Here is a 23,012-nt window from a genome sequence, read left to right as displayed (position 1 = left end):
AGCTGCACAGGTTTCTTTCTCAAACAAATAACTACAGAAAATATTTCCAATGATTCAGATCTAAAGGAAAGAGATAATACTGCCACTTTGGCTCAAAAGAGCCAGACAGGAGAAGGACAAGTGTTGTTAGATATAAAGACATGAAAGATATACACTTCAAATATTTTGGTGGTATTTCAGAGAGGAATCAAATAGCTGAATTAGAGCCTAGAAAACTGTTATTAATATGTGAAGAAAAGGCCAAAAAATTACCTACCTATGGTTAAAAGAAGCAAAATCAGAAACAGAAAAAGATTTTTCTCCCATGATCATCATTTCATCATGTATATTATGCAGTTTGTTTCCTCCATTTAGATGATAATTGGTTCCTCTCTATGAAGGTTAGACCAAGCTCCAGAAAAAATAAGATTCACTAATGTGTAACTTTTTCCATCGGCAAAATATTTGGCAAAAATATACATTGTATTGACAATCATTGGGATGTATCTAAGGATAACCAATATTGAGAGCTTTATCTGACTTTTCAATATTAATGATAAGATTTTACAAATGTCAATAAAGTCAATACAACATTACAGTATTTAAATAGCTGTGAGTCGAAATGTTCATGCAATGCTGGTATATATTTAAGTACATATTGTTTCAGGTAAAATCTATATTACATTCCTGATAGATTGTTATTTGAAGCACAAAAATATTCTCCATCTCCAAGTTCTTAGTATTATAGTCTAGACAAACACTGAGAACTGTTGACTAAATGGATTGAACATTGCTCATGATGCATGAAAGTGGAACAAGGTTTCTTTTTCTACCATAGATGATCTCAGTTGATTTGAAAAAGAAATTTCTGTGACAATGGAGAATGCAACTCCCTCCAGCACTGAAATACCTGCACTGCGAAGGACAGGTTATCTTAATCCCAGAGTCAAATGTCAGATCTAAAAATTCAGGACCATACACATTAAAGATAATCTGGGCATATCTTTTCAGGAAGAACACAGCAAGGTTATGTGTGTTTGTGGAAAAAAGATAAAATTGTCATGTTTTAGGAAGCCCAGTCACTTGACAATGTCATATTGAGAATAACCTTAATATTTACAGGAAAGTATAAACTGAAGAATCACAAAAAAGTCAGGAATATTCCAAGGAACAGCATTAATGGAAGGGTTATTTGAGTATTGAAGGATATGTAGAAAGGTTAAAGACACAATGTAGGGGAACAAGAAAGAAAAGTATATTTGAAGGATGGAGCCAGGCTTGCCCAGCGGAATATGGTACAGAATGACCATTCTTCCTTTTCTTGGATCTTCAATCTGTTGTTCTTCTGAAGCTCCAGCTCTGTCTGTGTACAAATCATGACAAAAGTATTTCGAATATCACTGTTATTGTTGGATGCCTTGCTCTGGTTTTGAAATTTTGCAGCCAGAAGTGTACAATATAGACCCATGAGTACCAGAACTGAGAAAAGCCAGAATGAAGGACAAAAGCAGGATATTCTCTAGACCATAGAGACAAAAAGTTAAGACTAAGACCACACTGAAGAAAACTAGACAATAATAATCATGATTTTTACTCAGAAATACCAGTCATCATTACAAACAGATATTACTTCAATAAAAGAATTTGTGAAACTGAGCCCAAGTAAGCTTATATTAATTCATACCATGTAATAGATAAAATTAAGAGCCTGGACCCAGGAAGATTTCAAAAATGTTGCATTCACATTTTTCTTTTATCACCATGTCTTAGATGTTGTACACAAACCTTTAAATTCCTACTGACCTGATAATTCCTTCTAAACATAAAACATTTTTCTCCCTACCTCAGTTGCTGCTTCATCTCTCTAACACCAATAGACTGCATCCTTGTTTGTCTGTTGGACATGATAACAGTTGTATGAATACACTAATGAGTAATACCTATATAAGAAAGGGGTCTTAAGACATTCAGGTGCGCATTGCCTTGTATAAGATAGGCAATCTATAGGAGAAGGATTGTAGGAGAAGTTGACCTGGAAGGGGGCAGTGAGTTAGCTATAAACTGAATAAGTAAAAAGAAAATTAAATTATATAATGTAATATTCAAGAAAAAAGGTATACAATGTAACCTGATGAGGCTCTTCTGAGGTAGCTACTTTTTCTCAGGAAAAATAGTACCATAAGAACAGGGTGCAGAGCCATAATCTCCTAAATTATCCTCTGTCTTACAGGTAAATTGAATCAAAGCAAAGGTGGGATATCATCTTGTCCCATCTTGTCATTTTCCTTAGAAAAGAAATTAAACATGAAAAAGAGCCCATATTATATCTAGAGAAAAGACTCAATAAACCTACACAAATTGATACTCATGGGAAATGTAAGATGGTGAAGGAAAAGAAATTCAGATGTTACTGAACATAGTATAATCTATAACACATGGGAATGTAAATTCTCAGGGGCCATCTAGGAGAGGATAAAGGCTAGCAGGTGATTTTCCAGATATACTTTAACCATGGAATGTGGGCTATGAAGAATGTGATTCTCCTGGAATGAATCAAGAAATGATATTTCCTAATTTGATTCCTGCTACTTTATGCCATTCCTGTCAATATTAAATTAATGTAGAATCTGTCCTCAGCAATCTGCTATATTCTGCTTGCTGGAATTCAATTCTCTCTCTACCAACCTTGATCAGACCTGTGGATCCTGAAGCATATAGGAAAGCTTCCCTTCCCTCATTCATAATAACTACTCACTCAAATCATTAGGATATGCCAAGTTTCCCTGAGATTGCTGATATCCCAGGGGGACCTTCATTCTCCAGCCACATCTCACCCCTCATTCATTAAAAGTGTGATTCTGACTCATACAGATTATCTTCCCTTTTGCCACCCATCTCACCTGCTCTCTGAGTAATTTGGTACACTCCAAGATGCCTTCAGCAGTCTGCTGATACCAGTAAACATTCAGTTTCCTCTTATCACCATGCTAACTTTATCTCATCTGGGAGCCTTAAGCTTTAATATTAGCTTTTCTATCATCACCAAGCTATCTTTTACTTTGAGCCACCCTAAGTGGCTCTGAGTAGTCTACTCTACAAGTAGGACATTCTTTCTGCCACCATTTCTCTGAACACATTCATCAGACCTGCAGAACCTGTACTATAGAAACATGGAGATTAGGAATGACACACTGTAAGGATCTCCATCTGAGGAAGGCCACACATGGACTTCTGGGCTAACTCCTCTTACAATACCTACTAATAGGTACAATAGTAACAGTCTGGGGCAACGGTGATACACATGGCAAAGGCCCTGAAAATAACACAATCTATAACAGCTATGGCCATATAACTACTTCAGTGCAAAGCTATTCTACTACAGCATCCCTGAATAACCTAAAACAACTGAAGAACAAGAAAATGATATTAAATGCAACTAACAAAGATGATGTATGCCTTTTAAGAGCCGATGTATTAAACCCTTAAAGAAATTGAAGAGCTTGTAAAGGTCTTTAAAAAGCAACACACAAAGCCCTTAAATATATATAGGAAAAACAATAAAAACGGAAAAAAATGTATAACACTTAAGTGATGTGAAAATGGAAATAGAAGCAATAAAGAAAACAAAAACTAAGGGAATCCTAAAGATGGCAATCCTAGGGAAGTGAACAGGAACAAAAAATGCAAGCATCAGGAATATAATACAATATATGGAAGAGAGATATTCAGGCATAGAAGATAAAATAGAAAATAAACTATAAATGGTGAATCTAAAAACCATTACACAAACTAAGCAGGAAATCTGGAATACCATGAAAAGACCTAACTTAAAAATGATAGAAGTTGGCAAAAGTGAAGTATTCCAGTCCCAAGGCACAGAAAATGTTTTCAACAAAACCATACAAAAAAACTTTCTCAGTATAAAGAAAAAAATAGTATAAGCATACAAAAAACTTATAGAACACCAGTTAGACTGGGCCACATAATAATCAAAACAGAAAATCTTAAGACCAAAGAAAGAATATTAAAATCAGTGAGGGATAATGGTAAGGTAACATCAAGAGAAGGCCTATAAGAATTACAGCTAATTTCACAAATATTTTCTAAAAGCTAAAAGACCCGGTCAGATATCTTGCATCCTCTAAATACAAAACAAAACAAAACAAAAACACAAATGCCACATAGACTAATACACCGAACCAAATCTCAATCACCATAGAGAAAATGAAAAATTTAAAGACAAGTACAAATTCAAACAATATCAGTCAACAATCCAAGCCCCACATAAAATATTAAATAAAACTACAACCCCAGAAGGATAATTTCTTTAAGAAGACACCTAATTTTATGAACTTTCCTGTTAGCACTGCTATCACTGTGCCAGCATAAAATTGGGTATGTTGTGCCTTCCTTTTCAGTGAATTCTAGAAAGACTTTAGTTTCTATCTTTGTTTCTCCCTGATGCAGAGATTCGAGCAAACACAGGAAATAAGCAATTCCATACCCTGGCAAACAAGGGAAGCACCCACAAACACACATACATAAACACACCCAAATACATTATCCATGATGCATCTGCAATATTTATTGATGAGCAAGTCCTTTAAAGGCCAGTAGAAAGGCCAGTGCTTTCAAAAATGGTATGATATCTGCATATGAGTAAATATATAAAGAAATCATTTAGTTTTTAATAATGGATCATATAGCAACCTTATAAGCAGTATTGATATTTTTATATGTCAGTTATCAAAACAGATCCTTCTCTGTGAACAGCAACACAACTGTCTTCACATAAAAGTGTAGGAAGGGCAGGCTCATCATGATGGAATGAATCTGGCCTTTAGAAATGTTTCTGAACACTACATTGAAAATACAACTGAGTCTCTGACATAATTGTTGGACGAGAACATTAATTAGAGCATATATACCAATAAAGTAACTCAAATGGTTACTAATATAAGCAAAACATCCTTCCCTAAAAAATACTTAGGTATGATGGCTGTAAATTGAATATTACTTAAATCTCTTTAAGCGTGGTTCTTTGAACTCCACAAATTAACTTTCCCATAGTAGATACAAACCTATACTGAGGCTCCCAAACCCCATGGGAGAGAGAGTTCACCACCCAGACAGGTGGGCACTTCTGAGACTACAGAGCAGGAGAGACCACCAATACTGCCCACCCCTGCCCACATCCCTGGTCCAAGAGGAAACAATATAGGGCCTCTGGAAACCGGAAGACAGGGGCACTGGAACAGCAGGTCCCACTCAGTCTGGACACTGCCCAGACGTGAAGGGACTGGATCAACAGTTCTCTGCACCCAAATCTCGTGGGAGGGAGAGCTAAACCTTCAGAAGTGCAGACACACCTGGGAAGCCAGAAGAGACTACACTCTGCCCACATTTCTGACTCCAGAGCTTCCTCCTAATGCCATCTGGTACCCCAGTGCACAGGGGCTCCTGGAAAAGGATGCGCAGGCCATCCTGGTTGCCTCACGGAGAGCTCAAAAGCAGTCCCCCAGGAGCAACTTGAGCCACGGGACCACAGATAAAACAAACTATTCTGCTCCAAACGACCTGCCAGGTCGACTCAGAATACAGGCCCAGAGGAACAGCTGAAGACCAGTAGACAGGAAAGACTACACACCCAAAAGCAGAACACTCTGTTCCTATAACTAACTGAAAGAAAACAGGAAAACAGGTCTAGAGCACTCCTCACACACAGTCCTATAGGACGGTCTAGCCACTGTCAGAAATAGCAGAACAAAGTAACACCAGAGAAAATCTGATGGCGAGAGGCAAGCACAGAAACCCAAGCAACAGAAACCAAGACTACATGGCATGATCAGAGCCCAATTCTCCCACCAAAGCAAACACGGAATATCCAAACACACCTGAAGAGCAAGCTCTAGATTTAAAATCATATTTGATCATGATACTGGAGGAGTTCAACAAAGACATGAAGAACTCCCTTAGAGAAATGCAGGAGAACATAAATAAACAAGTAGAAGCCTATAGAGAGGAATCAGAAAAATCCCTGAAAGAATTCCAGTAAAACACAATCAAACAGTTGAAGGAATTAAAAATGGAAATAGAAGCAATGAAGAAAGTACACAGGGAAACAACACTGGATATAGAAAACCAAAGGAAGAGCCAAGGAGCCGTAGATACAAGAATCACCAAAAGAATTCAAGAGATAGAAGAGAGAATCCCAGGAGCAGAAGATTCCATAGAAATAATCGACACAACTGTCAAAGATGATGTAAAACGGAAAAAGCTACTGGTCCAAAACATACAGGAAATCCAGGACTCAATGAGAAGATCAAACATAAGGATAATAGGTATAGAAGAGAGTGAAGACTCCCAGCTCAAAGGACCAGTAAATATGTAAAACAAAATCATACAATAAAACTTCCCTAAACTAAAGAAAGAGATGCCCATAAACATATAGGAAGCCTACAGAACTCCAAATAGATTGGACCAGAAAAGAAACTCCTCCCGTCCTATAATAATCGAAACATAAAATGCACAAAATAAAGAAAGAATATTAAAAGCAGTAAGAGAAAACGTTCAGGAAACATAAAAAGGCAGAGCTATCAGAATCACACCAGACTTCTCGCCAGAGACTATGAGAGCCAGAAGATCCTGGACAGGTGTCATACGGACCCGAAGAGAACACAAATGCCAGCCCAGGTTACTGTATCCTGCAAAACTCTCAATTAACATAGATGGAGAAACCCAAGATATTCCATGACAAAACCAAATTTACAAAATATCTTTCTACAAATCCAGCCCTAAAAAGGATAATAAATGGTAAAGCCCAACATAAGGAGGCAAGCTACACCCTAGAAAAAGCAAGAAACTAATCGTCTTGGCAACAAAACAAAGAGAAGAAAAGTACATAAACATAACCTCACATCAAAATATGAATATAACAGGAAGCAATAATCACTATTCCTTAATATCTCTCAACATCAATGGCCTCAACTCCTCAAAAAAATGACATAGATTAACAAACTGGATATGCAGTGAGGACCCTGCATTCTGCTCCCTACAGGAAACACGCCTCAGAGACAAAGACAGACACTACCTCAGAGTGAAAGCCTGGAAAACAATTTTCCAAGCAAATGGTAGGAAGAAGCAAGCTTGAGTATCCTTCTAATATTGAATAAAATTGATTTTCAACTAAAATTCATCAAAAAAGATTAGGAAGGACACTTCGTATTCATCAAAGGAAAAATCCACCAAGATGAACTCTCAATCCTAAATATCTATGCTCCAAATACAAGGGCACCTACATACATAAAAGAAACCTTCCTAAACCTCAAAACACACGTTGCACCTCACAAAATAATAGTAGCAGATTTCAACACCCCATTCTCATCAATGGCCAGGTGATGGAAACAGAAATTAAACAGAGATGTAGACAGACTAAGAGAAATAATGAACCAAATGGACTTAACAGATATTTATAGAACATTCTATCCTAAAGCAAAAGGATATACATTCTTCTTAGCTCCTCATGGTACTTTCTCCAAAATTGACCATATAATTGGTCAAAAAAGGGCCTCAACACGTACAGAAAGATAGAAATAATCCCATGTGTGCTATCAGACAACCATGGCCTAAAGCTGGTCTTCAATAACAATAACGGAAGAACGCCCACATATACATGGAAGTTGAACAATGCTCTACTCAATGATAACCTGGTCAAGGAAGAAATAAAGATAGAAATTAAAGACTTCTTAAAATTTAATGAAAATGAAGGTACAAAATACCCAAACTTATGGGACACAATGAAAACTGTACTAAGAGGAAAACTCATAGCTCTGAGTTCCTGCAGAAAGAAACAGGAGAGAGCGTATGTCAGCAGCTTGACACCACACCTAAAAGCTATAGAACAAAAGGAAGCAAATAGACCCAGGAGGAGTAGGAGGCAGGAAATAATCAAACTCAGAGATCAAATCAACCAAGTGAAAGCAAAAGGACCATAGAAAGTATCAACAGAACCAAAAGTTGGTTCTTTGAGAAAATCAACAAGATTGATAAACCCTTAGCCAAACTAACGAGAGGACATAGAGAGTGTGTATTAATTAACAAAATCAGAAATGAAAAGGGAGACATAACTACAGAATGAGAGGAAATTCAAAAAATCATCAGATCCTACTACACAAGCCTATATTCAACAAAACTTGAAAATCTGCAGGAAATGGACAATTTCCTAGACACATACCAGGTACCAAAGTTAAATCAGGAAAAGATAAACCATTTATACCACCCCATAATTCCTAATGAAATAGAAACAGTCACTAAAGGACTCCCAACCAAAAAGAGCACAGATCCAGATAGGTTTAGTGCAGAATTCTATCAGAACTTCATAGAAGACCTCATACCAATACTATCCAAACTATTCCACAAAATTGAAACAGATGGAGTATTAACGAATTCCTTCTATGAAGCCACAATTACTCATAACAAAACCACACAAAGACCCAACAAAGAAAGAGAACTTCAGACCAATTTCCCTTATGAATATCGATGAAAAAATACTCAATAAAATTCTGGCAAACCGAGTCCAAGAGCACATCAAAACAATCACCCACCATGATCAAGTAGGCTTCATCACAAGCATACAGGGATGGGTTAATATACAGAAAACCATCAACATGATTCATTATATAAACAAAGTAAAAGAACAAAACCATATGATCATTTCATTAGATGCTGAGAAAGCATATGACAAAATTCAACACCCCTTCATGATAAAAGTCCTGGAAAGAATAGAAATTCAAGGCCCATATCTAAACATAGTAAAAGCCATATACAGCAAACCAGTCGCTAACATTAAACTAAATGGAGAGAAACTTGAAGCAATCCCACTAAAATCAGGGACTAAACAAGGCTGCACACTATCTCCCTACTTATTCAATATAGTTCTTGAAGTTCTAGCCAGAGCAATCAGACAACAAGAGGAGGTCAAGGGGATACAGATTGGAAAAGAAGAAGTCAAAATATCACTATTTGCAGATGATATGATAGTATATTTAAGTGATCCCAAAAGTTCCATTCGAGAACTACTAAACCTGAAAAACAACTTCAGCAAAGTGGCTGGGTATAAAATTAACTCAAATAAATAAATAGGCTTCCTCTACACAAAACAGAAACAAGACCAGAAAGAAATTAGGGACAGGACACCCTTCATAATAGTCCCAAATAATATAAAATCACTCAGTGTGACTAACCAAGAAATTAAAAGATCTGTACAATAAGATCTTCAAGCCTCTGAAGAAAGAAATTGAAGAAGACCTCAGAAGATGAAAAGATCTCCAATGCTCATGGATTGGCAGGATTAAGAGAGTAAAAATGGCCATTTTACCAAAAACGAACTAGAGATTCAATGCAATCTCCATCAAAATGCCAATCCATTTCTTCAAAGAGTTAGACACAACAATTTCCAAATTCATCTGGAATAACAAAAAACCCATGATAGCTAAAAGTATCCTGAACAATTAAAGGACTTCTGGAGGAATCACTATCTCTGAACTCAAGCAGTATTACGGAGCAATAGTGATGAAAAACTGCATGGTATTGGTACAGAGACAGACAGATAGACCAGTGGAATAGAATTGAAGACCCAGAAATGAAACCACACAACTATGGTCATTTGATTTTTGAAAAAGGAGCCAAAACCATCCAATGGAAAAAAAATATAGCATTTTCAGCAAATGGTGCTGGTTCAACTGGAGGTCAACATGTTGAAGAATGCAGATTGATCCACGCTTATCACCCTGTACAAAGCTTAAGTTCAAATGGAACAAGGACCTCCATATCTAACCATATACACTCAAACTAATAATAGAAAAAGTGGGGAAGCATCTCGAACACATGGGCACTGGAGAAAATTTCCTGAACAAAACACCAGTGGCTTCTGCTGTAAAATCAAGAATCGACAAATGTGATCACATAAAACTGCAAAGCTTCTGTAAGGCAAAGGACACTCTGGTTAGGACAAAACGGCAACCAACAGATTGGGAAAAGATCTTAACAAATCCTACAACAGATAGAGGCCTTATATCCAAAATATACAAAGAACTCAAGAAGGTAGACCACAGGGAGACAAATAACCCTATTAAAAATGGGTTCAAAGCTAAACAAAGAATTCGCAGCTGAGGAATGACGAATGGCTGAGAAACACTTAAAGAAATGTTCAACATCTTTGGTCATAAGGGAAATGCAAATCAAAACAACCCTGAGATTTCACCACACCAGTGAGAATGGCTAAGATCAAAAACTCAGGTGACAGCAAATGCTGGCGTGGATGTGGAGAAAGAGGAACACTCCTCCATTGTTGTTGGGATTGCAGACTGGTATAAAGATTATGGAAATCAGTCTGGGGGTTCCTCAGAAAATTGGACATTGAACTACCTGAGGACCCAGCTGTACCTCTCTTGGGCATATACCCAAAAGATGCCCCACCATATAACAAAGACATATGCTCCACTATTTTCATAGCAGCCTTCTTTATAATAGCCAGGAGCTGGAAAAAAAACAGATGACCTTCAACAGAGGAATGGATACAGAATATATGGTACATCTACAGAATGGACTATTACTCAGCTATCAAATACAATGACTTTATGAAATTCATAGGGAAAGGAATATAATTGGAAAATATCATCCTAGGTGAGGTAACCCAATCACAAAAAAAAAAACACACATGGTATGCATTCATTAATAAGTGGCTATTTGCCCAAATGCTTGAATTGCCCTAGATGCACAGAACACATGAAACTCAAGAGGGATGACCAAAATGTGAATTCTTCATTCCTTCTTTAAAGTGGAACAAGAACACCCTTGGCAGAGAATAGGGAGGCAAAGTTTAGAACAGAGGCAGAAGGAACACCCATTCAGAGCCTACCCCACATTTGGCCCATACTTATACAACCACCCAATTAGATGAAATTGATGAAGCAAAGAAGTGCAGGCTGATAGGAACCGGATGTAGATCTCTCCTGAGAGTCACAGCCAGAATACAGCAAATACATAGGTGAATGCCAGCAGCAAACCACTGAACTGAGAACAGGACCGCTGTTGAAGGAATCAGAGAAAGGACTGGAAGAGCTTGAAGGGACTCAAGACCCCATATGAACAACAATGCCAAGCAACCAGAGCTTCCAGGGACTAAGTAAGCCATTACCCAAAGACTATACATGGACTGACCCTGGACTCCAACCTCATAGGTAGCAATTAATAGCCTAGTAAGAGCACCAGTGGAAGGGGAGCCCTTGTTCCTGCCAAGACTGAACACCTAATGAACGTGATTGTTGGGGGGAGGGTGGTAATGGGGGAGGATGGGGAGAGGAAGACCACATAGAAGGGGAGGGGTAGGGGTTAGGGGGATGTTGGCCCAGAAACTGGGAAGGGGAATAACAATCAAAATGTAAATAAGAAATACTCAAATTAATAAAGATAAAAATAATTAAAAATATCAAAGAGTTAGAAAAAAAGAATACATGGTATTAATAGCATCCAAAAGGGATTATCAGGAATCATGGGTATGTTAAGTAGTTTTAGATGCTATGGAAAGAGAATGTATGGTAAAAACTAATGGTATCCACTGGTTCAAATAATAAAAGTCTTCTAAGTTTGAAAAAAAAATCCAATACTGAATAAAACAAGAAAATCTGGATGAATGCACTATTTTCTAAACAGATACCAAGTACCAAAATTAAATCAGGATCAGAGAACAATCTAAATATTCACATAACCCTTAAAGAAGTACAAGCAGTCATGAAATCTCCTAACCAAAAAATCCAAAGTCCAGTCAGGTTTGGTGCAGAATTCTATCAGACCTTCAAAGAATATCTAATACTAATATATATCAAGCTAGTCCACAAAATAAAGAGGGAACAATACCCAATTCAATCCATGAAGTCACATTTAGGCCTATACCTTAAACACACAAGAACCAACAAAGAAGAAGAACTTCAGACCAATTTTCATATGAATATCAATGGAAAACTACTTAATAAAGTTCTCAAAAACTGATTCTGAGAACATACACAATGATCAAGTAAGCTTCATCCTAGGGATGTAGGGATGGTTCTACATATGGAAATCCATTAACACTATCCACTATATAAACAAACTCATACTAAAAACCTAAATACTCATCTCATTAGATGCTGAGAAAGCATTTGACAAAATCCAGCGCCCATTCATGATGAAAGTTTTGGAAAGAACAGTAATGCAAGCCCGTATCTAAACATAGTAAAAGCAATATATACTAAAAGAGTAGCCAACAACAAACTGAATGGGAAGAAACTTAAAGTAATCCCAGTAAAATCAGGGAGTAGAAAGGATTCCCCCTCTCTCCCTACTTATCCAATATAGGGCTCAAATTTTCTATACAGAGCATTTGGACAACAAAAGGAGCTGAAAGCATCCAGTGGGGAAAAGATAGCATTTAACAAATGGTGTGGTTCAACTAGAACTAAACATGTACAATACTGCAAATTGATCCATTCTTATTGCTTTGTACAAAGTTCAGGGCCAAGTGGCTCAAGGACCTACACCAGATACACTGAAACTAAAAGAAGAGATTGTGGGGCCTTCCAGTTTCTGCCTCCACCTGGAGCTGACCCAGTCCCACAGCTCTCAGTACCCAGATCCAGTGAGGGAGAACTTTCCTCTTGTGACAAGAGTTGACCCTGTGACAGAGCTCTCTGTACCCAGATCCCACTGGCAGGAAGGTGGTCTCCAAAAGTGCTGACACAGGCTTACAGGAGGGTCAAGCAACTCTCAGAGACAGCAAGACCACCTAACACCAGATATAACCAAATGGTGAGAGGTCAGAATAGGAACCTAAGCAACAGAAACCACGACTACTTGGCACCATCAGAGCCCAGTTCTCCAACTAAATCAAGTGCTGGATATCCCAACACAACAAGAAAAGCAAGATTTGTGTTTATATTGACACTTCTTGATGATGATAGAGGACTGTAAGAAGAACGTAAATAGTCCCCTCTAAGAAATACAGAACACAAGTAAACAAATAGAAATCCTTAAAGAGAATACATAAGAACATCTTAAGGACAAAACACAAACACAACCAAAAAACATGAATGAACTGAACAAACCATCAAGGATGCAAGAATGGAAATAGAAAAAATAAATAAATCACAAAGGGAGACAACCTTCGAATTAGAAATCCTAGGAAAGAGATTAGGAGTCATAGATACAATCATTACCAACAGAATACAAGAGATAGAACAGAATCTCAGGGGCAAAATATAAAATAGAAAACATTGAAACAACTGTCAAAGAAAATGTAAAAGTCAAAAACCACCTTACCAAAAACATCAAGGAAATCCAGGCCTTCTGGAGGTCCCTGGTAGACCCCCATAAGGAAACATGTGATTAGCTTTTTTCTTAGCTCAGGTATTGGGTGTATGGCTGCTTGGATGTGTATTATCTTGCTGGTGTTTGAAATAATAGCCTATGACACCTCATTGTCTTATGAGAACCAAGTTATATTTTTAGATGTTTTAGGAACTGAGGGATCCCAGGACATGAGTCAGCAGACATTGACCTCGGTGCCCTCAACCGCAGCATCTGAAGCTACTCCAGGAATAGAATTACAAATAGAGAAGTAATTGTGCTACAATTACTAGAAATGTGATTTTGCCAGCAAATAGTCGCCTGGGAGCATAACTGCTGATTCAAATGTTGTAAACTATTAATGAGACATTTGGGAAAATTATGGACATTTTCACAGAAACTTAGATTAGGATTACAGGGAATTTCTAGAAAGAAAATATCGGAGAAACAGAAGATAAGGATGAATTAGACCAGGAAATGGAGGATTTACAGAATATGGGATTAATTGTTAAGAGGAAGAATGACTCGATAGAGTTTCTTGTGCAAGGAACATGGTGGCAGTCCCCTAGATGGAAAGGCCCTTACAAGTATGATCCTACAGATGCACCTTTACCTTGGACAGGAATTTATGACAATAATTTCGATAGATGAGTGGTGGTTAATGATAAGAGAGTCAAGTGTGGTTCTCTATCTCCCTGGGGGAGGATCAGGCGAGCTCGAGCTCCCTGGTGTGTTCTCTCAGAGGATCAGCAATGACAGCTGAGGTGATAAGTATATAAATTTCTTATTTTTGAAAAAGATGATTCCTTTTATGGGAGAAATATATGAGATCACCAGAGATCCAAAGAAGAAATATTAAGATTATTAATATGGGAAGTTTAGAGAGAGGTTGTGTTGGTTAATAATGAAACTAGTAAATCAGATGTCTGGCAGCATAACCACAGGCAAGCATAAAATAGAAATTCTTTTCCTGTTTAGTCTGTGCTTTAAGCTTCTATATCATGGTGTGATGATTTCTGAATGAGATTGTAATCATTTGAACCTGTGGCAAAGCCCTTGAAATAAATGTATATATACCCTGATGCTCTTAAGTAAAATTTGCAGCAGTACCGAACCTCTCTCGTGTGTTTGACTCTGTCTGTCTCACCGAATTCGTTCCTGACCTGAATATCGGAGCCTGGTCTCTCTGCAGTACGCCAGACCCCTGAGCAGTCTGCAGCACTCCACATCCTCCAAAATGTGTTGTCACCTGAGGTTTTGACCTAAGTCCTTCTGACTGGTGTAAGGTGGACTCTCTGGGTCATTTGGATTTGCAATACTTGAATCATCAAATAACCCTTTCTAAAATGGGGTACAGAATTAAACAAAGAATTCACCACTCAGAAATATGGAATGCCAAGAAGCACCTGAAGAAATGTTCAATATCCTTAATTATCAGGTAATTGAGAATCAAAACAACTCTGAAGGAGGGGAGCAGAGTGTAGAATGTAAATTAAATAAGTTAAAATATAATAAAATCAAGAAAGAAGAAACTGCAAACTTTATATTGGGAGCATAATAAACCTGTTCTGAGGAGAATACTGCATCTAATCAAGACTTCAATAGGGAATGTGTTTGTTTTTTGGAAATAAAGGAACTGAATTTTTAATGTCATTTTGGAGGTTCTCATGTCAAACAACAGGGAAATATATCTGTTGAGTCAAAACAGAAGTGTATACAGTGGATGTTACAGCTTAGGTCCAAGGGATCAATGTTCCACGCAGACATGGCAGTAGAACTAAAAAATATTGTGCATGTTATACTGATGTTAAAGGTACATAGGTGGCAGTTTAATGACATGCTTATCTGTGGTTTTAATTAGTATGAGAGGAAAGGAGTATTGGGTTCCCTGGAAGAAAGCTTCCAGAATTCATTATGTGAAGCTGTGCATGTGAAACATAATTAACTCTGAAGTCTTAGCTGGAAACAATGAATGGTTGTAAACATAAAACAAGTAAAGGTACTGAAAATAAATGATATATGGGTGTCTATTCATATCAGAATCTGTATGGTATGGTAGCCACACAATGGAAATGGGAGGAGAAAGAATGAATGAGTGTGAAGATAAGAAATCATCTGCCAATTATGTCTTTCAGGCAGTACTTAAGATTTCTAAACCTTTCAAAGACGACTAACGTTTGTCTCACAGTTTCAGGATATGCAGACCTTAGACATTTTTCATTTTATTTTTCTTAGATATTTTATGTATTTACATTTCATACACCCCCTGCCCCTCTGTTTCATACCTCCTTTCCCTCCATCAGCTTTTATGAGGAAGTACCTACTCACACACACCCCATCCAACCTTAATGCCCTGGCATTAACCTGCATTGGGGAGACAAGCCTTCACAGGAATGAGGGCTTTTCCTCCTATTGATGCTGGACAATGCGATTCTCTGCTACACATGTGGCTGGAGTCATGGTTTCCTCCATGTACACTCATTGGTTTGTGGTTTAGTCCCTGGGAACTCTGGCAGTGTCTGGTTGCTTGATACTTTTTTGTTCTTCCTATGATATGGCAAACTCCTTCAGTGCCTTCAGTTTGTTCTCTAACTCCTCCATTTGAGTCCCTTTGTTATGTCCAATGGTTAGCTGCAACAAAACGCATCTGTATCAGTAGGCATTTGGCAGAGTCTCTCAGGAGAAACATGTATCTGGCTCCTGTCATCAAGCACTTCTTGGCATCAACAATAGTGACTGCATTTGGTGGCTGCATATGGGATGGATTCCCATGTGGGGCAGTCTCTGGATCAACTTTTCTTCAGTCCCTGCTTCATTCTGTGAGAATTAGTGCTCCTATTACATACCAATATTAAAGTATTCTCAACATCAATATAAAACCTGGAGTACTATACTAAATCTGTGATTTTGAATATTCCAGGTCTATGGGTAAATATTATTTACATATATTTTCAATAATTTAAATTTTAAATGATATCCTCCTTATCAATTACCCCTCTAGTCACAAGCCTTCTCAACATCCCTCACCCTCCTCCCTTTGCCTCTGTGAGAGTGCTCCTCCACCCATTTTTCTAGTCCTGTTTCACTCCTCTAGCATCCCTCTGTGCTTGGGTATCAAGCCTCCCTCCACTACCATTGATGTCAGATAAGGCCATAGTCTGCTACATATCTATTTGGAGTCATGGCTCCCTCCATGTATACTCTTTGTTTGGTGGATTAGACTATAGGAGATCTGGGTGGTCATATTGTTGATATTGTTCTTCTTATAAGGTTGCAATCCCCTTCAGTTCCTTCTGTCCTTCCACTACTTCTTCCACTGGGGTTCCTGGGCTCAGTCCAATATATGCTTGTAAATATCTTTGTCTGTATTGATCAGGTGCTGGTAGAATCTATTGGAACAGCAATAACAGTCTCCTATCAAAAAGTGATTATTGTTATCAGCAATAATGTGGGATTCTCTTGTCTGCAGATGGGATGGATCCCTATTTGTGGTGGTTTCTGGATAGCCTTTCCTTCAGTCTCTGTTCAGTTTCTTGTCTCTGTCTTTCTTTTGGACGGGAATATTTCTGGGTTTAAAATTTTCAGATGTGTGGGGTCCCCATTCCTCAACTGGGGTCCATGTTTATATAATGGAAGTAGTGTCTATAAGTTGTATCTCCCATTTGTTGGTATTTCACTTAAAGCCATTGCCATTGGTTACTAGAAACCTCTCACTTCCCTGGAGCCTGGGATTTTTCTAGTGGCTCCCCCAGTTCCTCATCCCCCACTGCTACCTGTTTTTCTCTTCAATCTCCTGATCCTCTATACTTCTCTCAGGTTCTTTACAAAACCTGTTCTTGCCCCCTTTTTTCTCTTTCTCCTCCCTTCCCCTAACTCCTTTGATTTTTTTGTTCCATGTTCTATGTAGAATTAAAGAATCTATAATTTGTTCTGCCTTCTTCTTATGCTTCACATGGTTTATGGACTGTATCAAGGATATTTTGAGCTTTTAGACTAAGCAACTCATCAGTGAATACATACCTTGTGGGTTCTTTTCTGTATGAGGGATTTCAGGATGATATTTTATATTTTCATCCATTTCCCTGAGAATTTCATAAAGTCATTGTTTTAATGGCTGAGTAGTACTCCATTGTATAAATGTACCGAAACCTCTGTATCCATTATCCTTTTAGGGGACATCTGGGTTTTTTCTAGGTTCTGTATAATATAAATAAGGCTGCTTTAAACATAGTGGAGCATGTGTCCCTATTATTCTTGGAGCATCATTTGGGTATATGCTCAGTAGTGGTACAGCTTCAGGTAGAACTATTTGATTTTCCGAGGAAACACCAAAAGGATTTCCAAAGTGGTTTTAAAAGATTGTGGTCCGAACCTGTGCTCCAACTGCATAGGTAGCAATGAATAGCCTAGTAAGGGCACCAGTGGAAGGGGGGCCCTTAGTCCTGCCAAGACTGAACCCCTAGTGAACAGAATTGTTTGGGGGAGGGCAGTAATGGGGGGAGGATGAGGAGGGGAATACCCATATAGAAGGAGAAGGGAAGGGGTTAGGGGGATGTTGACCTGGACACCAGGAAAGGGAATAACAATTGAAATGTAAATAAGAAATACCCAATTAAATAACGATGGAGAAAAAAAAGATTGCAATCCTCCTAGGAAAGAATGAGTGTCCCTCTTTCTCCAAATCCTTGCCATCATGCGCTATTGTCTGACTTTTTGATCATAGTCATTCTGCTTGGTTTGAAGTGGATCTCAGTTTTGATTTGCATAACACTGATGAATAAGGATGTTGAACATTTCTTTAGGAGATTCTCAGCCATTTCAGATTCTTCAGTTGAGAACTCTTTATCTCTGAATACCACTTTAATAGGGTTATTTGGTTCTCTATAATTTAACTTCTCAAGTACTTTCTATAATTTAGATATTAGCCCGCTATCAGATGTAGGATTAGTAAAGATCTTTTTCCACTGAGAGAGTTTTCATTTTATTTCATTGACAGTGTCCTTTGCCTTGAAGAAGCTTTTCAACTTTATGAGGTCCCATTTGTCAATTACTGTTCTTAGACCACAAGCCATTAGCTTCAGTTCAGGGAATTTTCCTCTGTGCCCAAATATTGACATTCATCCCCAGTTTCTCTTCTATGAGATTCAGTGTATTTGGTTTCATGTGGATGTACTTGATCCTTTGTACAGGGAGATAAGAATGGATCATTTTGAATTCTTCTACTGGCCTAACAAAAATTAAACCAGAGCCATTGGTTGCAAATGCTGTTTTTTTTTTTTTTCCGCAACTGGCTGGTTTTTGCTTCTTTGTCAAATATCAAGAGATGTCAGTTTTATGAGTGGGAAAACAACCAGGAAAGGGGATAACCTTTGAAACATAAATAAAAATATCCAATAAAACATTCTCTTCCATTGATCCACCAGTATGTCTCTCTACCAATACCAAGATGTTTTTTATTGCTATTGCTCTGTAATAGAACTAGAAGCCAAGGATGGTGATTCCCCCATAGGTTCTTTTATTGTGCAGAATTGTTTTCACTCTCCTGGGTTTTTTGTTACTATAGTAGGATTTGAGAATTGTTCTGTCTATCCCTGTGAAGAATTGAGTTTGGATTTCGATGGGGATTGCAATAAATCTGTAGACTCTTTTTGGTAAGATGGCCATGTGTACTGTGTTAATCCTGCCAATCTGTGGGCAGAGGAGAATTTTCCATCTTCTGAGATTTTATTCAATTCATTCTTCAGAGACTTGAAGTTCTTGTCATACAGATCTTTCATTTGCTTTGATAGAGTCACACCAAGAAATTTTATATTATTTGGGACTATTGTGAAGGGTGTCATTTCCCTAATTACTTTCTCAGTCCATTTATCCTTTGAGGAGAGGAAGGCTACTGGTTTCTTTGAGTTAATGTTATATCCAGGCATCTTGCTAAAGTTCTTTATTAGTTGTAGGAGTTCTCTCCTGGATTTATTTTGGCTTTTTCATAAATAATATCCTATCATCTGAAAATAGTGATATTTTGACTTCTTCCTTTACAAATTTTATCCCTTTGAACTGCTCTTCTTACTAATTGCTCTGGCTAGAACTTGGAGTACTATATTGAATAGATGAAAAGACTGAGCATCATTGTTTTGCCCCTAATTTGAGATTGTGTCAAGTTTCTCTCCATTAAGTTTGATGTTGCCTATTGGTTTGCTTGATATTGTTTTTCTTAAGTTTACCTATGAACTTTGAATTGCTAATCTCTCAAATGTTTTTAACATGAAGGGGTATTTTTCAAAGGCTTTTACAGCATTTAACAAGATGATCTTATGTTTATTTTTTCCCTTCACTTTGTTTATGTAATGGATTAAGTTGATAGACTTCCATATATTGAACCATCCCTGTATCGCTAGGATGAAGCCTAACTATTTTATAATGGGGAATGATCATTTTGATATATTCCTAAATTCAGTTTGTGAGGAATTTATTGAGTATATTTGCATCAATATTCATGAGTAAAATTGTTCTGTAGTGTCCTTTATTTGTGGGTCTTTGTGATTTAGGTAACAGTATAAGTTTAGCTTTATAGAAAGTATTGGGTAGTATTCCTTCTGTTTCCCATTGATGGAATAGTTTGACAGGTATTGGTATTAGGTCTTCTTTAAAGGTCTGAAAGAAATCAGCACAAATACCATATGGTTCTGTGCTTTTTTGGTTGGGAGACTTTTAATGACAGCTTCTATTTCTTTAGGAGTTATGGGGTTGTTTAGGTGGTATATCTGATCCTAATTTAACTTGGATACCTAATATTGGTCTAGAAAATCATCCATTTCACCTAGATTTTCCACTATCATGGAGTATATGCTTTTGCAGTAGGATCTGATTTTTTTTTAATTTCTTCAGTTCTGATTTATGTCTTTAGTTACAGTTCTGATTTTATCAATTTGTATATTGTCTCTATGTACTCTACTTAGTTTGACTAATGGCTTATCTTGTTGATTTTCTTCAAGAACCAGCTCCTGGTTTTGTTGATTCTTTGTATAGTTCTAATTGTTTCTTTTTTTTTTCATCAAAATTATGAACTTTTTTTTTATTAACTTGAGTATTTCTTATATACATTTCGAGTGTTATTCCCTTTCCCGGTATCCGGGCAAACATCCCACTCCCCCCTCCCCTTCCTTATGGGTGTTCCCCTCCCAAACCTCCCCCCATTGCCGCCCTCCCCCCACCAGTCTAGTTCACTGGGGGTTCAGTCTTAGCAGGACCAAGGGCTTCCCCTTCCACTGGTGCTCTTACTAGGATATTCATTGCTACCTATGAGGTCAGAGTCCAGGGTCAGTCCATGTATAATCTTTAGGTAGTGGCTTAGTCCCTGGAAGCTCTGGTTGCTTGGCATTGTTGTCTCGAGCCCCTTCAAGCTCTTCCAGTTCTTTCTCTGATTCCTTCAACGGGGGTTCTATTCTCAGTTCAGTGGTTTGCTGCTGGCATTCGCCTCTGTATTTGCTGTATTCTGGCTGTGTCTCTCAGGAGCGATCTACATCCGGCTCCTGTTGGTCTGTACTTCTTTGCTTCATCCATCTTGTCTAATTGGGTGGCTGTATATGTATGGGCCACATGTGGGGCAGGCTCTTGAATGGGTGTTCCTTCAGTCTCTGTTTCAATCTTTGCCTCTCTCTTCCCTGCCAAGGGTATTCTTGTTCCCCTTTTAAAGAAGGAGTGAAGCATTCACATTTTGATCATCCGTCTTGAGTTTCATTTGTTCTAGGCATCTAGGGTAATTCAAGCATTTGGGCTAATAGCCACTTATCAATGAGTGCATCCAGCCACGAGTTTGATTACCTGCCATCTACTCCTCTTGGATGTATTTGATCTTTTTTTCTTCTAAAGATTTCAGATCTATGTCTTCTGGAGTGTGTGGATTAGAGTCCATTGATGTTGAAAGATATTAAGGACCAAAGATTGTTGATTCTTGTTAATATTGTTGTTAGAGGTACAATTATGTTTTTGTAGTTATTTTTGTTCCTTGTCAGAAGTCTAATTTCTTACATATTCTTCTGGGTAGTTCCCCTCCTTGTATTGGACTTTTAGTTCTGTTTATTTTCTGTATGACTGTATTAACAAAGGAAATATATTGTTTAAATTTGGATTTGTCATGGAATATCTTGTTTCTCTATCTGTGATGATTGAAAGTTTTGCTGGGTATACTGGCCTGAGCCTGCATTTGTCTTCTCTTAGGGTCTGTATGACATCTGCCTAAGTTCTTCTGGTTTTTAGAATCTCTGTTTAGAAGTCAGCTGCAATTCTGTAATGTCTGCTTTTATATGTTACTTGATCTTTTTTCCTTACCACTTTCAATAGTCTTTCTTTGTTCTGTTCATTTGGTGTTTTTGTCCTGAGTATGTCAGATTTCCTGTGAGTCATGCTGCCTATGAGATCCTATTATTCTGGTGTGTTTGAGTTACCAGGAGTCAAGCTTCCTCTAAGTTTTATACGAATTGGTGAGGACCCAAATCCCTGGGAACACTCCAGGCACAGCTGCAAACCAGAAGGGATGCATGCCTCTGATTAGGCAATATTCCTGCGTTCTCCATGTCGCAGAGGGACCAAGTTAGACCCAGTATTGGTACAGACGTTGTGGTGTCACCTGTGATCTTGGTGTGTCACAGTACCTGGGGGTCAAGCTTATTCTGGATGCTGTTGTAGTAGGTAGGGAGCAGGAGACCTAGGTTTAATCTGGGCACAAGTGCAAATTGGAAGGAGGGGTAAATATTAATTACTAATTGCTTCAGGTAATATTTCTAGGCGTAATATTTGTGATACCCTCAGATGACCTTCCCTAAGGGCATTAACTGGGGCTGGTATACTCATATTAAGGTTTTTTATTCACCATATTCTCTAAAGTCTTAAGTTAATAGTATAAAACTAATGATAAGATAATTAAGTTTAATTTAAGTAAATTAACCTTTAACTCTCAGATTCTAAACAGGCAAACTATTGTAAAGAATTCGTGAATGAAGGATAATTTAAGTTAAATGAATAAATGAAAATAAAATTTCATTTTTACCACTATGCAAAGCACAACCATTTGAAATTATTCAAAGACATTCCCAGGTGGAGAGCTGATTCTGGTATTATATATTAATATTTTAATATTGTGGACACTATTCCAAACATTATAATATGAAAATAGTTCTATGTTTTAAAATCTCAAGTGCCAAGTTTTAAATAGAAATTACAGGTTTCAAGCAGTGTGTCCTTGGGACTCCCTGATACAATATACCCCAGGGTCTATCATTAGATCCCAGATCTTTGCCCTAGACATATCCTTTAGGACCTTGTGACCTTTGTAATCTAAATTCATAGGGGTCTTTTAGGAGTCCTGCAAAACTAACACTGTAAGCTTTCTACAATAATAGCTACCACAGTAGTTTTAGCAAACAAAATACTTCTCCAGAAATTTGAGAATGAAATCCCTACAGCACATGACAGAAGAGCCAAGGCAGGAATACCAGATATTAAACAAGGGCTCAAAAGTACCCATGAACTATGGTGAAACAGGTAACTCAAAAATGCCATTTAGAATGTTCCAAGGAAAATAAAAATTTAATTTCTACTTTGATATCCAGGTCCAATAAATGTTTTACCACTCGGGATAACAAAAAAAATCAATA

Source organism: Rattus norvegicus, chromosome 3 (assembly GCF_036323735.1).
Source record: "Rattus norvegicus strain BN/NHsdMcwi chromosome 3, GRCr8, whole genome shotgun sequence".
Classification (NCBI taxonomy): Eukaryota; Metazoa; Chordata; class Mammalia; order Rodentia; family Muridae; genus Rattus; species Rattus norvegicus.
The sequence above is the reverse complement of the archived record's forward strand: the minus strand, read 5'-3'. Positions refer to the sequence as shown.